The sequence below is a fragment of the Martes martes genome (assembly GCF_963455335.1).
Source record: "Martes martes genome assembly, chromosome: 10".
Lineage (NCBI taxonomy): Eukaryota > Metazoa > Chordata > Mammalia > Carnivora > Mustelidae > Martes > Martes martes.
The window spans coordinates 85,773,630-85,785,189 of record NC_137898.1 but is presented as its reverse complement, the minus strand read 5'-3'; positions in this window follow the sequence as shown (position 1 = coordinate 85,785,189).

Sequence of the window (11,560 nt, the reverse complement as noted above, 5' to 3'; positions counted from 1 at the left end):
GGAGCCTCTGGGCTCTTCACGGGAAGACGGAGGCTGCTTCCCAAGTCAGCCTGAACGCGAGAGGAAAAGGCCAGAGCCTGGCGAGCCCCTCCGAAGGCAGTGTGCACCATGTGCCACCCTGGGCTACGCAGGCTGCAGCAGGGAGGAGGCCACGTCTCCCCACATCGGGGAGGCCCTGGGAACCCAGGGTCCGAAACCTGGCCGCGAGCAACAAGGCCAAGGGAGCACCGACTCTCGCGCAACACTTCTTCCCTGAGGCGAGAGACTGAACGCCCAAAGCCTGAGTGAGGAAAGAAGCAGTGAGGCGCCGTCCGCTTCAGGTCGAAAACCTCTGCGAAAGCTCAGCGTTCTCTGGGCAATCAGAGTCGGGTCTGTTGTCTGCTGCTGCTTAGCACAGCTGAGTGCTCTGGGGCGCTGTGGCAGAAACCACCACGGAGTGAGCGCCTCCTGGCCCGGACCTCCCTTCGGCCCCAGACAGAGGCGTGGTCGCGCCTGTGCTACCAGCCTTCCGAAAGGGGACACGCCTGTCCCCTCGGTCCCCAGGAGCATGTCCGGGGAGAGCGTAGCACGCCGCCCACGCACGCAAGGCAGAGGAGCCGATGGCAGTCCTCTGGGGTACCGGACGCGAAGCAGGGGAGCCTGCCGTCTAAGCTAGAGCAGGCCGGGGGCAGGACACGTGTCACCCACTCACTGTGCAGGGAGTCGGAAACCGGGCTGCTAAGGAGACGCGACTGGAAGACTAGGGCAGGGGCGCATGCTCCAGTTGGAGAAAGCAGTCGGGGTAGAAGGCAGGCCTCTCCTGTGAAACTGAGGCCAGGGTGACAGCAGTGCCCTGGCCATGAGTCCCTGGGGCACCCCTGGTGGTGCGACCAGGCGCAAGTGCCTGAAAGCCCAGTAACAGCTCCCTGGAGAAACGGGCAGTCGACTACCGTCTTCCTCCAGGATGTGGTAGCGTTCCCAGTGGCAGGGGTGGTCGGGGATAGCGCGGGGACAGTGCCCACCCCGGGATCCCGGTCCCAAGGCCCTGGCGCTGTGGAGTGCTCCTGGAGCCTCTGGGCTCTTCACGGGAAGACGGAGGCTGCTTCCCGAGTCAGCCTGAATGCGAGAGGAAAAGGCCAGAGCCTTGCGAGCCCCTCCGAAGGCAGTGTGCACCATGTGCCACCCTGGGCTACGCAGGCTGCAGCAGGGAGGAGGCCGCGTCTCCCCACATCGGGGAGGCCCTGGGAACCCAGGGTCCGAAACCTGGCCGCGAGCAACAAGGCCAAGGGAGCACCGACTCTCGCGCAACACTTCTTCCCTGAGGCGAGAGACCGAACGCCCAAAGCCTGAGTGAGGAAAGCAGCAGCGAGGCGCCGTCCGCTTCAGGTCGAAAACCTCTGCGAAAGCTCAGCGTTCTCTGGGCAATCAGTCGGGTCTGTTGGCTGCTGCTGCTTAGCGCAGCTGAGTGCTCTGGGGCGCTCTGGCAGAAACCACCCCGGAGTGAGCGCCTCCTGGCCCGGACCTCCCTTCGGCCCCAGACAGAGGCGTGGTCGCGCCTGTGCTACCAGCCTTCCGAAAGGGGACACGCCTGTCCCCTCGGTCCCCAGGAGCATGTCCGGGGAGAGCGCAGCACGCCGCCCACGCACGCAAGGCAGAGGAGCCGATGGCAGTGCTCTGGGGAACCGGACGCGAAGCAGGGGAGCCTGCCATCTAAGCTAGAGCAGGCCGGGGGCAGGACACGTGTCACCCACTCACTGTGCGGGGAGACGGAAACCGGGCTGCGAAGGAGACGCGAGGGGAAGACTAGGGCAGGGGCGCATGCTCCAGTTGGAGAAAGCAGTCGGGGAAGAAGGCAGGCCTCTCCCGTGAAACTGAGGCCAGGGCGACAGCAGTGCCCTGGCCATGAGTCCCTGGGGCAGCCCTGGTGGTGCGACCAGGCGCAAGTGCCTGAACGCCCAGAAACAGCTCCCTGGAGAAACGGGCAGTCGGCTACCGTCTTCCTCCAGGATGTGGTAGCGTTCGCGGTGGCAGGGGTGGTCGGGGATAGCGCGGGGACAGTGCCCACCCCGGGCTCCCGGTCCCAAGGCCCGGGCGCTGTGGAGTGCTCCTGGAGCCTCTGGGCTCTTCACGGGAAGACGGAGGCTGCTTCCCGAGTCAGCCTGAACGCGAGAGGAAAAGGCCAGAGCCTGGCGAGCCCCTCCGAAGGCAGTGTGCACCATGTGCCACCCTGGGCTACGCAGGCTGCAGCAGGGAGGAGGCCGCGTCTCCCCACATCGGGGAGGCCCTGGGAACCCAGGGTCCGAAACCTGGCCGCGAGCAACAAGGCCAAGGGAGCACCGACTCTCGCGCAACACTTCTTCCCTGAGGCGAGAGACTGAACGCCCAAAGCCTGAGTGAGGAAAGCAGCAGCGAGGCGCCGTCCGCTTCAGGTCGAAAACCTCTGCGAAAGCTCAGCGTTCTCTGGGCAATCAGAGTCGGGTCTGTTGGCTGCTGCTGCTTAGCGCAGCTGAGTGCTCTGGGGCGCTCTGGCAGAAACCACCCCGGAGTGAGCGCCTCCTGGCCCGGACCTCCCTTCGGCCGCAGAGAGAGGCGTGGTCGCGCCTGTGCTACCAGCCTTCCGAAAGGGGACACGCCTGTCCCCTCGGTCCCCAGGAGCATGTCCGGGGAGAGCGCAGCACGCCGCCCACGCACGCAAGGCAGAGGAGCCGATGACAGTGCTCTGGGGAACCGGACGCGAAGCAGGGGAGCCTGCCATCTAAGCTAGAGCAGGCCGGGGGCAGGACACGTGTCACCCACTCACTGTGCGGGGAGACGGAAACCGGGCTGCTAAGGAGACTCGAGGGGAAGACTAGGGCAGTGGCGCGTGCTCCGGTTGGAGAAAGCAGTCGGGGAAGAAGGCAGGCCTCCCTGGGAAACTGAGGCCAGGGCGACAGCAGTGCCCTGGCCATGAGTCCCTGGGGCAGCCCTGGTGGTGCGACCAGGCGCAAGTGCCTGAACGCCCAGAAACAACTCCCTGGAGAAACGGGCAGTCGGCTACCGTCTTCCTCCAGGATGTGGTAGCGTTCCCGGTGGGAGGGGTGGTCGGGGATAGCGCGGGGACAGTGCCCACCCCGGGCTCCCGGTCCCAAGGCCCGGGCGCTGTGGAGTGCTCCTGGAGCCTCTGGGCTCTTCACGGGAAGACGGAGGCTGTTTCCCGAGTCAGCCTGAACGCGAGAGGAAAAGGCCAGAGCCTGGCGAGCCCCTCCGAAGGCAGTGTGCACCATGTGCCACCCTGGGCTACGCAGGCTGCAGCAGGGAGGAGGCCGCGTCTCCCCACATCGGGGAGGCCCTGGGAACCCAGGGTCCGAAACCTGGCCGCGAGCAACAAGGCCAAGGGAGCACCGACTCTCGCGCAACACTTCTTCCCTGAGGCCAGAGACCGAACGCCCAAAGCCTGAGTGAGGAAAGCAGCAGCGAGGCGCCGTCCGCTTCAGGTCGAAAACCTCTGCGAAAGCTCAGCGTTCTCTGGGCAATCAGAGTCGGGTCTGTTGGCTGCTGCTGCTTAGCGCAGCTGAGTGCTCTGGGGCGCTCTGGCAGAAACCACCCCGGAGTGAGCGCCTCTTGACCCGGACCTCCCTTCGGCCCCAGACAGAGGCGTGGTCGCGCCTGTGCTACCAGCCTTCCGAAAGGGGACACGCCTGTCCCCTCGGTCCCCAGGAGCATGTCCGGGGAGAGCGCAGCACGCCGCCCACGCACGCAAGGCAGAGGAGCCGATGGCAGTGCTCTGGGGAACCGGACGCGAAGCAGGGGAGCCTGCCATCTAAGCTAGAGCAGGCCGGGGGCAGGACAGGTGTCACCCACTCACTGTGCGGGGAGACGGAAACCGGGCTGCGAAGGAGACGCGAGGGGAAGACTAGGGCAGGGGCGCGTGCTCCGGTTGGAGAAAGCAGTCGGGGAAGAAGGCAGGCCTCCCTGGGAAACTGAGGCCAGGGCGACAGCAGTGCCCTGGCCATGAGTCCCTGGGGCAGCCCTGGTGGTGCGACCAGGCGCAAGTGCCTGAAAGCCCAGTAACAGCTCCCTGGAGAAACGGGCAGTCGACTACCGTCTTCCTCCAGGATGTGGTAGCGTTCCCAGTGGCAGGGGTGGTCGGGGATAGCGCGGGGACAGTGCCCACCCCGGGATCCCGGTCCCAAGGCCCTGGCGCTGTGGAGTGCTCCTGGAGCCTCTGGGCTCTTCACGGGAAGACGGAGGCTGCTTCCCGAGTCAGCCTGAATGCGAGAGGAAAAGGCCAGAGCCTTGCGAGCCCCTCCGAAGGCAGTGTGCACCATGTGCCACCCTGGGCTACGCAGGCTGCAGCAGGGAGGAGGCCGCGTCTCCCCACATCGGGGAGGCCCTGGGAACCCAGGGTCCGAAACCTGGCCGCGAGCAACAAGGCCAAGGGAGCACCGACTCTCGCGCAACACTTCTTCCCTGAGGCGAGAGACCGAACGCCCAAAGCCTGAGTGAGGAAAGCAGCAGCGAGGCGCCGTCCGCTTCAGGTCGAAAACCTCTGCGAAAGCTCAGCGTTCTCTGGGCAATCAGTCGGGTCTGTTGGCTGCTGCTGCTTAGCGCAGCTGAGTGCTCTGGGGCGCTCTGGCAGAAACCACCCCGGAGTGAGCGCCTCCTGGCCCGGACCTCCCTTCGGCCCCAGACAGAGGCGTGGTCGCGCCTGTGCTACCAGCCTTCCGAAAGGGGACACGCCTGTCCCCTCGGTCCCCAGGAGCATGTCCGGGGAGAGCGCAGCACGCCGCCCACGCACGCAAGGCAGAGGAGCCGATGGCAGTGCTCTGGGGAACCGGACGCGAAGCAGGGGAGCCTGCCATCTAAGCTAGAGCAGGCCGGGGGCAGGACACGTGTCACCCACTCACTGTGCGGGGAGACGGAAACCGGGCTGCGAAGGAGACGCGAGGGGAAGACTAGGGCAGGGGCGCATGCTCCAGTTGGAGAAAGCAGTCGGGGAAGAAGGCAGGCCTCTCCCGTGAAACTGAGGCCAGGGCGACAGCAGTGCCCTGGCCATGAGTCCCTGGGGCAGCCCTGGTGGTGCGACCAGGCGCAAGTGCCTGAACGCCCAGAAACAGCTCCCTGGAGAAACGGGCAGTCGGCTACCGTCTTCCTCCAGGATGTGGTAGCGTTCGCGGTGGCAGGGGTGGTCGGGGATAGCGCGGGGACAGTGCCCACCCCGGGCTCCCGGTCCCAAGGCCCGGGCGCTGTGGAGTGCTCCTGGAGCCTCTGGGCTCTTCACGGGAAGACGGAGGCTGCTTCCCGAGTCAGCCTGAACGCGAGAGGAAAAGGCCAGAGCCTGGCGAGCCCCTCCGAAGGCAGTGTGCACCATGTGCCACCCTGGGCTACGCAGGCTGCAGCAGGGAGGAGGCCGCGTCTCCCCACATCGGGGAGGCCCTGGGAACCCAGGGTCCGAAACCTGGCCGCGAGCAACAAGGCCAAGGGAGCACCGACTCTCGCGCAACACTTCTTCCCTGAGGCCAGAGACCGAACGCCCAAAGCCTGAGTGAGGAAAGCAGCAGCGAGGCGCCGTCCGCTTCAGGTCGAAAACCTCTGCGAAAGCTCAGCGTTCTCTGGGCAATCAGAGTCGGGTCTGTTGGCTGCTGCTGCTTAGCGCAGCTGAGTGCTCTGGGGCGCTCTGGCAGAAACCACCCCGGAGTGAGCGCCTCCTGGCCCGGACCTCCCTTCGGCCCCAGACAGAGGCGTGGTCGCGCCTGTGCTACCAGCCTTCCGAAAGGGGACACGCCTGTCCCCTCGGTCCCCAGGAGCATGTCCGGGGAGAGCGCAGCACGCCGCCCACGCATGCAAGGCAGAGGAGCCGATGGCAGTGCTCTGGGGAACCGGACGCGAAGCAGGGGAGCCTGCCATCTAAGCTAGAGCAGGCCGGGGGCAGGACACGTGTCACCCACTCACTGTGCGGGGAGACGGAAACCGGGCTGCTAAGGAGACGCGAGGGGAAGACTAGGGCAGGGGCGCGTGCTCCAGTTGGAGAAAGCAGTCGGGGAAGAAGGCAGGCCTCTCCCGTGAAACTGAGGCCAGGGCGACAGCAGTGCCCTGGCCATGAGTCCCTGGGGCAGCCCTGGTGGTGCGACCAGGCGCAAGTGCCTGATCGCCCAGAAACAGCTCCCTGGAGAAACGGGCAGTCGGCTACCGTCTTCCTCCAGGATGTGGTAGCGTTCCCGGTGGCAGGGGTGGTCGGGGATAGCGCGGGGACAGTGCCCACCCCGGGCTCCCGGTCCCAAGGCCCGGGCGCTGTGGAGTGCTCCTGGAGCCTCTGGGCTCTTCACGGGAAGCCAGAGGCTGCTTCCCGAGTCAGCCTGAACGCGAGAGGAAAAGGCCAGAGCCTGGCGAGCCCCTCCGAAGGCAGTGTGCACCATGTGCCACCCTGGGCTACGCAGGCTGCAGCAGGGAGGAGGCCGCGTCTCCCCACATCGGGGAGGCCCTGGGAACCCAGGGTCCGAAACCTGGCCGCGAGCAACAAGGCCAAGGGAGCACCGACTCTTGCGCAACACTTCTTCCCTGAGGCCAGAGACCCAATGCCCAAAGCCTGAGTGAGGAAAGCAGCAGCGAGGCGCCGTCCGCTTCAGGTCGAAAACCTCTGCGAAAGCGCAGCGTTCTCTGGGCAATCAGAGTCGGGTCTGTTGGCTGCTGCTGCTTAGGGCAGCTGAGTGTTCTGGGGCGCTCTGGCAGAAACCACCCCGGAGTGAGCGCCTCCTGGCCCGGACCTCCGTTCGGCCCCAGACAGAGGCGTGGTCGCGCCTGTGCTACCAGCCTTCCGAAAGGGGACACGCCTGTCCCCTCGGTCCCCAGGAGCATGTCCGGGGAGAGCGCAGCACGCCGCCCACGCACGCAAGGCAAAGGAGCCGATGGCAGTGCTCTGGGGAACCGGACGCGAAGCAGGGGAGCCTGCCATCTAAGCTAGAGCAGGCCGGGGGCAGGACAGGTGTCACCCACTCACTGTGCGGGGAGACGGAAACCGGGCTGCTAAGGAGACGAGAGGGGAAGACTAGGGCAGGGGCGCGAGCTCCAGTTGGAGAAAGCAGTCGGGGAAGAAGGCAGGCCTCTCCCGTGAAACTGAGGCCAGGGCAACAGCAGTGCCCTGGCCATGAGTCCCTGGGGCAGCCCTGGTGGTGCGACCAGGCGCAAGTGCCTGAACGCCCAGAAACAGCTCCCTGGAGAAACGGGCAGTCGGCTACCGTCTTCCTCCAGGATGTGGTAGCTTTCCCGGTGGCAGGGGTGGTCGGGGATAGCGCGGGGACAGTGCCCACCCCGGGCTCCCGGTCCCAAGGCCCGGGCGTTATGGAGTGCTCCTGGAGCCTCTGGGCTCTTCACGGGAAGACGGAGGCTGCTTCCCAAGTCAGCCTGAACGCGAGAGGAAAAGGCCAGAGCCTGGCGAGCCCCTCCGAAGGCAGTGTGCACCATGTGCCACCCTGGGCTACGCAGGCTGCAGCAGGGAGGAGGCCACGTCTCCCCACATCGGGGAGGCCCTGGGAACCCAGGGTCCGAAACCTGGCCGCGAGCAACAAGGCCAAGGGAGCACCGACTCTCGCGCAACACTTCTTCCCTGAGGCGAGAGACTGAACGCCCAAAGCCTGAGTGAGGAAAGAAGCAGTGAGGCGCCGTCCGCTTCAGGTCGAAAACCTCTGCGAAAGCTCAGCGTTCTCTGGGCAATCAGAGTCGGGTCTGTTGTCTGCTGCTGCTTAGCACAGCTGAGTGCTCTGGGGCGCTGTGGCAGAAACCACCACGGAGTGAGCGCCTCCTGGCCCGGACCTCCCTTCGGCCCCAGACAGAGGCGTGGTCGCGCCTGTGCTACCAGCCTTCCGAAAGGGGACACGCCTGTCCCCTCGGTCCCCAGGAGCATGTCCGGGGAGAGCGTAGCACGCCGCCCACGCACGCAAGGCAGAGGAGCCGATGGCAGTCCTCTGGGGTACCGGACGCGAAGCAGGGGAGCCTGCCGTCTAAGCTAGAGCAGGCCGGGGGCAGGACACGTGTCACCCACTCACTGTGCAGGGAGTCGGAAACCGGGCTGCTAAGGAGACGCGACTGGAAGACTAGGGCAGGGGCGCATGCTCCAGTTGGAGAAAGCAGTCGGGGTAGAAGGCAGGCCTCTCCTGTGAAACTGAGGCCAGGGTGACAGCAGTGCCCTGGCCATGAGTCCCTGGGGCACCCCTGGTGGTGCGACCAGGCGCAAGTGCCTGAAAGCCCAGTAACAGCTCCCTGGAGAAACGGGCAGTCGACTACCGTCTTCCTCCAGGATGTGGTAGCGTTCCCAGTGGCAGGGGTGGTCGGGGATAGCGCGGGGACAGTGCCCACCCCGGGATCCCGGTCCCAAGGCCCTGGCGCTGTGGAGTGCTCCTGGAGCCTCTGGGCTCTTCACGGGAAGACGGAGGCTGCTTCCCGAGTCAGCCTGAATGCGAGAGGAAAAGGCCAGAGCCTTGCGAGCCCCTCCGAAGGCAGTGTGCACCATGTGCCACCCTGGGCTACGCAGGCTGCAGCAGGGAGGAGGCCGCGTCTCCCCACATCGGGGAGGCCCTGGGAACCCAGGGTCCGAAACCTGGCCGCGAGCAACAAGGCCAAGGGAGCACCGACTCTCGCGCAACACTTCTTCCCTGAGGCGAGAGACCGAACGCCCAAAGCCTGAGTGAGGAAAGCAGCAGCGAGGCGCCGTCCGCTTCAGGTCGAAAACCTCTGCGAAAGCTCAGCGTTCTCTGGGCAATCAGTCGGGTCTGTTGGCTGCTGCTGCTTAGCGCAGCTGAGTGCTCTGGGGCGCTCTGGCAGAAACCACCCCGGAGTGAGCGCCTCCTGGCCCGGACCTCCCTTCGGCCCCAGACAGAGGCGTGGTCGCGCCTGTGCTACCAGCCTTCCGAAAGGGGACACGCCTGTCCCCTCGGTCCCCAGGAGCATGTCCGGGGAGAGCGCAGCACGCCGCCCACGCACGCAAGGCAGAGGAGCCGATGGCAGTGCTCTGGGGAACCGGACGCGAAGCAGGGGAGCCTGCCATCTAAGCTAGAGCAGGCCGGGGGCAGGACACGTGTCACCCACTCACTGTGCGGGGAGACGGAAACCGGGCTGCGAAGGAGACGCGAGGGGAAGACTAGGGCAGGGGCGCATGCTCCAGTTGGAGAAAGCAATCGGGGAAGAAGGCAGGCCTCTCCCGTGAAACTGAGGCCAGGGCGACAGCAGTGCCCTGGCCATGAGTCCCTGGGGCAGCCCTGGTGGTGCGACCAGGCGCAAGTGCCTGAACGCCCAGAAACAGCTCCCTGGAGAAACGGGCAGTCGGCTACCGTCTTCCTCCAGGATGTGGTAGCGTTCGCGGTGGCAGGGGTGGTCGGGGATAGCGCGGGGACAGTGCCCACCCCGGGCTCCCGGTCCCAAGGCCCGGGCGCTGTGGAGTGCTCCTGGAGCCTCTGGGCTCTTCACGGGAAGACGGAGGCTGCTTCCCGAGTCAGCCTGAACGCGAGAGGAAAAGGCCAGAGCCTGGCGAGCCCCTCCGAAGGCAGTGTGCACCATGTGCCACCCTGGGCTACGCAGGCTGCAGCAGGGAGGAGGCCGCGTCTCCCCACATCGGGGAGGCCCTGGGAACCCAGGGTCCGAAACCTGGCCGCGAGCAACAAGGCCAAGGGAGCACCGACTCTCGCGCAACACTTCTTCCCTGAGGCGAGAGACCGAACGCCCAAAGCCTGAGTGAGGAAAGCAGCAGCGAGGCGCCGTCCGCTTCAGGTCGAAAACCTCTGCGAAAGCTCAGCGTTCTCTGGGCAATCAGAGTCGGGTCTGTTGGCTGCTGCTGCTTAGCGCAGCTGAGTGCTCTGGGGCGCTCTGGCAGAAACCACCCCGGAGTGAGCGCCTCCTGGCCCGGACCTCCCTTCGGCCGCAGAGAGAGGCGTGGTCGCGCCTGTGCTACCAGCCTTCCGAAAGGGGACACGCCTGTCCCCTCGGTCCCCAGGAGCATGTCCGGGGAGAGCGCAGCACGCCGCCCACGCACGCAAGGCAGAGGAGCCGATGACAGTGCTCTGGGGAACCGGACGCGAAGCAGGGGAGCCTGCCATCTAAGCTAGAGCAGGCCGGGGGCAGGACACGTGTCACCCACTCACTGTGCGGGAGACGGAAACCGGGCTGCTAAGGAGACTCGAGGGGAAGACTAGGGCAGTGGCGCGTGCTCCGGTTGGAGAAAGCAGTCGGGGAAGAAGGCAGGCCTCCCTGGGAAACTGAGGCCAGGGCGACAGCAGTGCCCTGGCCATGAGTCCCTGGGGCAGCCCTGGTGGTGCGACCAGGCGCAAGTGCCTGAACGCCCAGAAACAACTCCCTGGAGAAACGGGCAGTCGGCTACCGTCTTCCTCCAGGATGTGGTAGCGTTCCCGGTGGGAGGGGTGGTCGGGGATAGCGCGGGGACAGTGCCCACCCCGGGCTCCCGGTCCCAAGGCCCGGGCGCTGTGGAGTGCTCCTGGAGCCTCTGGGCTCTTCACGGGAAGACGGAGGCTGTTTCCCGAGTCAGCCTGAACGCGAGAGGAAAAGGCCAGAGCCTGGCGAGCCCCTCCGAAGGCAGTGTGCACCATGTGCCACCCTGGGCTACGCAGGCTGCAGCAGGGAGGAGGCCGCGTCTCCCCACATCGGGGAGGCCCTGGGAACCCAGGGTCCGAAACCTGGCCGCGAGCAACAAGGCCAAGGGAGCACCGACTCTCGCGCAACACTTCTTCCCTGAGGCCAGAGACCGAACGCCCAAAGCCTGAGTGAGGAAAGCAGCAGCGAGGCGCCGTCCGCTTCAGGTCGAAAACCTCTGCGAAAGCTCAGCGTTCTCTGGGCAATCAGAGTCGGGTCTGTTGGCTGCTGCTGCTTAGCGCAGCTGAGTGCTCTGGGGCGCTCTGGCAGAAACCACCCCGGAGTGAGCGCCTCTTGACCCGGACCTCCCTTCGGCCCCAGACAGAGGCGTGGTCGCGCCTGTGCTACCAGCCTTCCGAAAGGGGACACGCCTGTCCCCTCGGTCCCCAGGAGCATGTCCGGGGAGAGCGCAGCACGCCGCCCACGCACGCAAGGCAGAGGAGCCGATGGCAGTGCTCTGGGGAACCGGACGCGAAGCAGGGGAGCCTGCCATCTAAGCTAGAGCAGGCCGGGGGCAGGACAGGTGTCACCCACTCACTGTGCGGGGAGACGGAAACCGGGCTGCGAAGGAGACGCGAGGGGAAGACTAGGGCAGGGGCGCGTGCTCCGGTTGGAGAAAGCAGTCGGGGAAGTAGGCAGGCCTCCCTGGGAAACTGAGGCCAGGGCGACAGCAGTGCCCTGGCCATGAGTCCCTGGGGCAGCCCTGGTGGTGCGACCAGGCGCAAGTGCCTGAACGCCCAGAAACAGCTCCCTGGAGAAACGGGCAGTCGGCTACCGTCTTCCTCCAGGATGTGGTAGCGTTCCCGGTGGGAGGGGTGGTCGGGGATAGCGCGGGGACAGTGCCCACCCCGGGCTCCCGGTCCCAAGGCCCGGGCGCTGTGGAGTGCTCCTGGAGCCTCTGGGCTCTTCACGGGAAGACGGAGGCTGTTTCCCGAGTCAGCCTGAACGCGAGAGGAAAAGGCCAGAG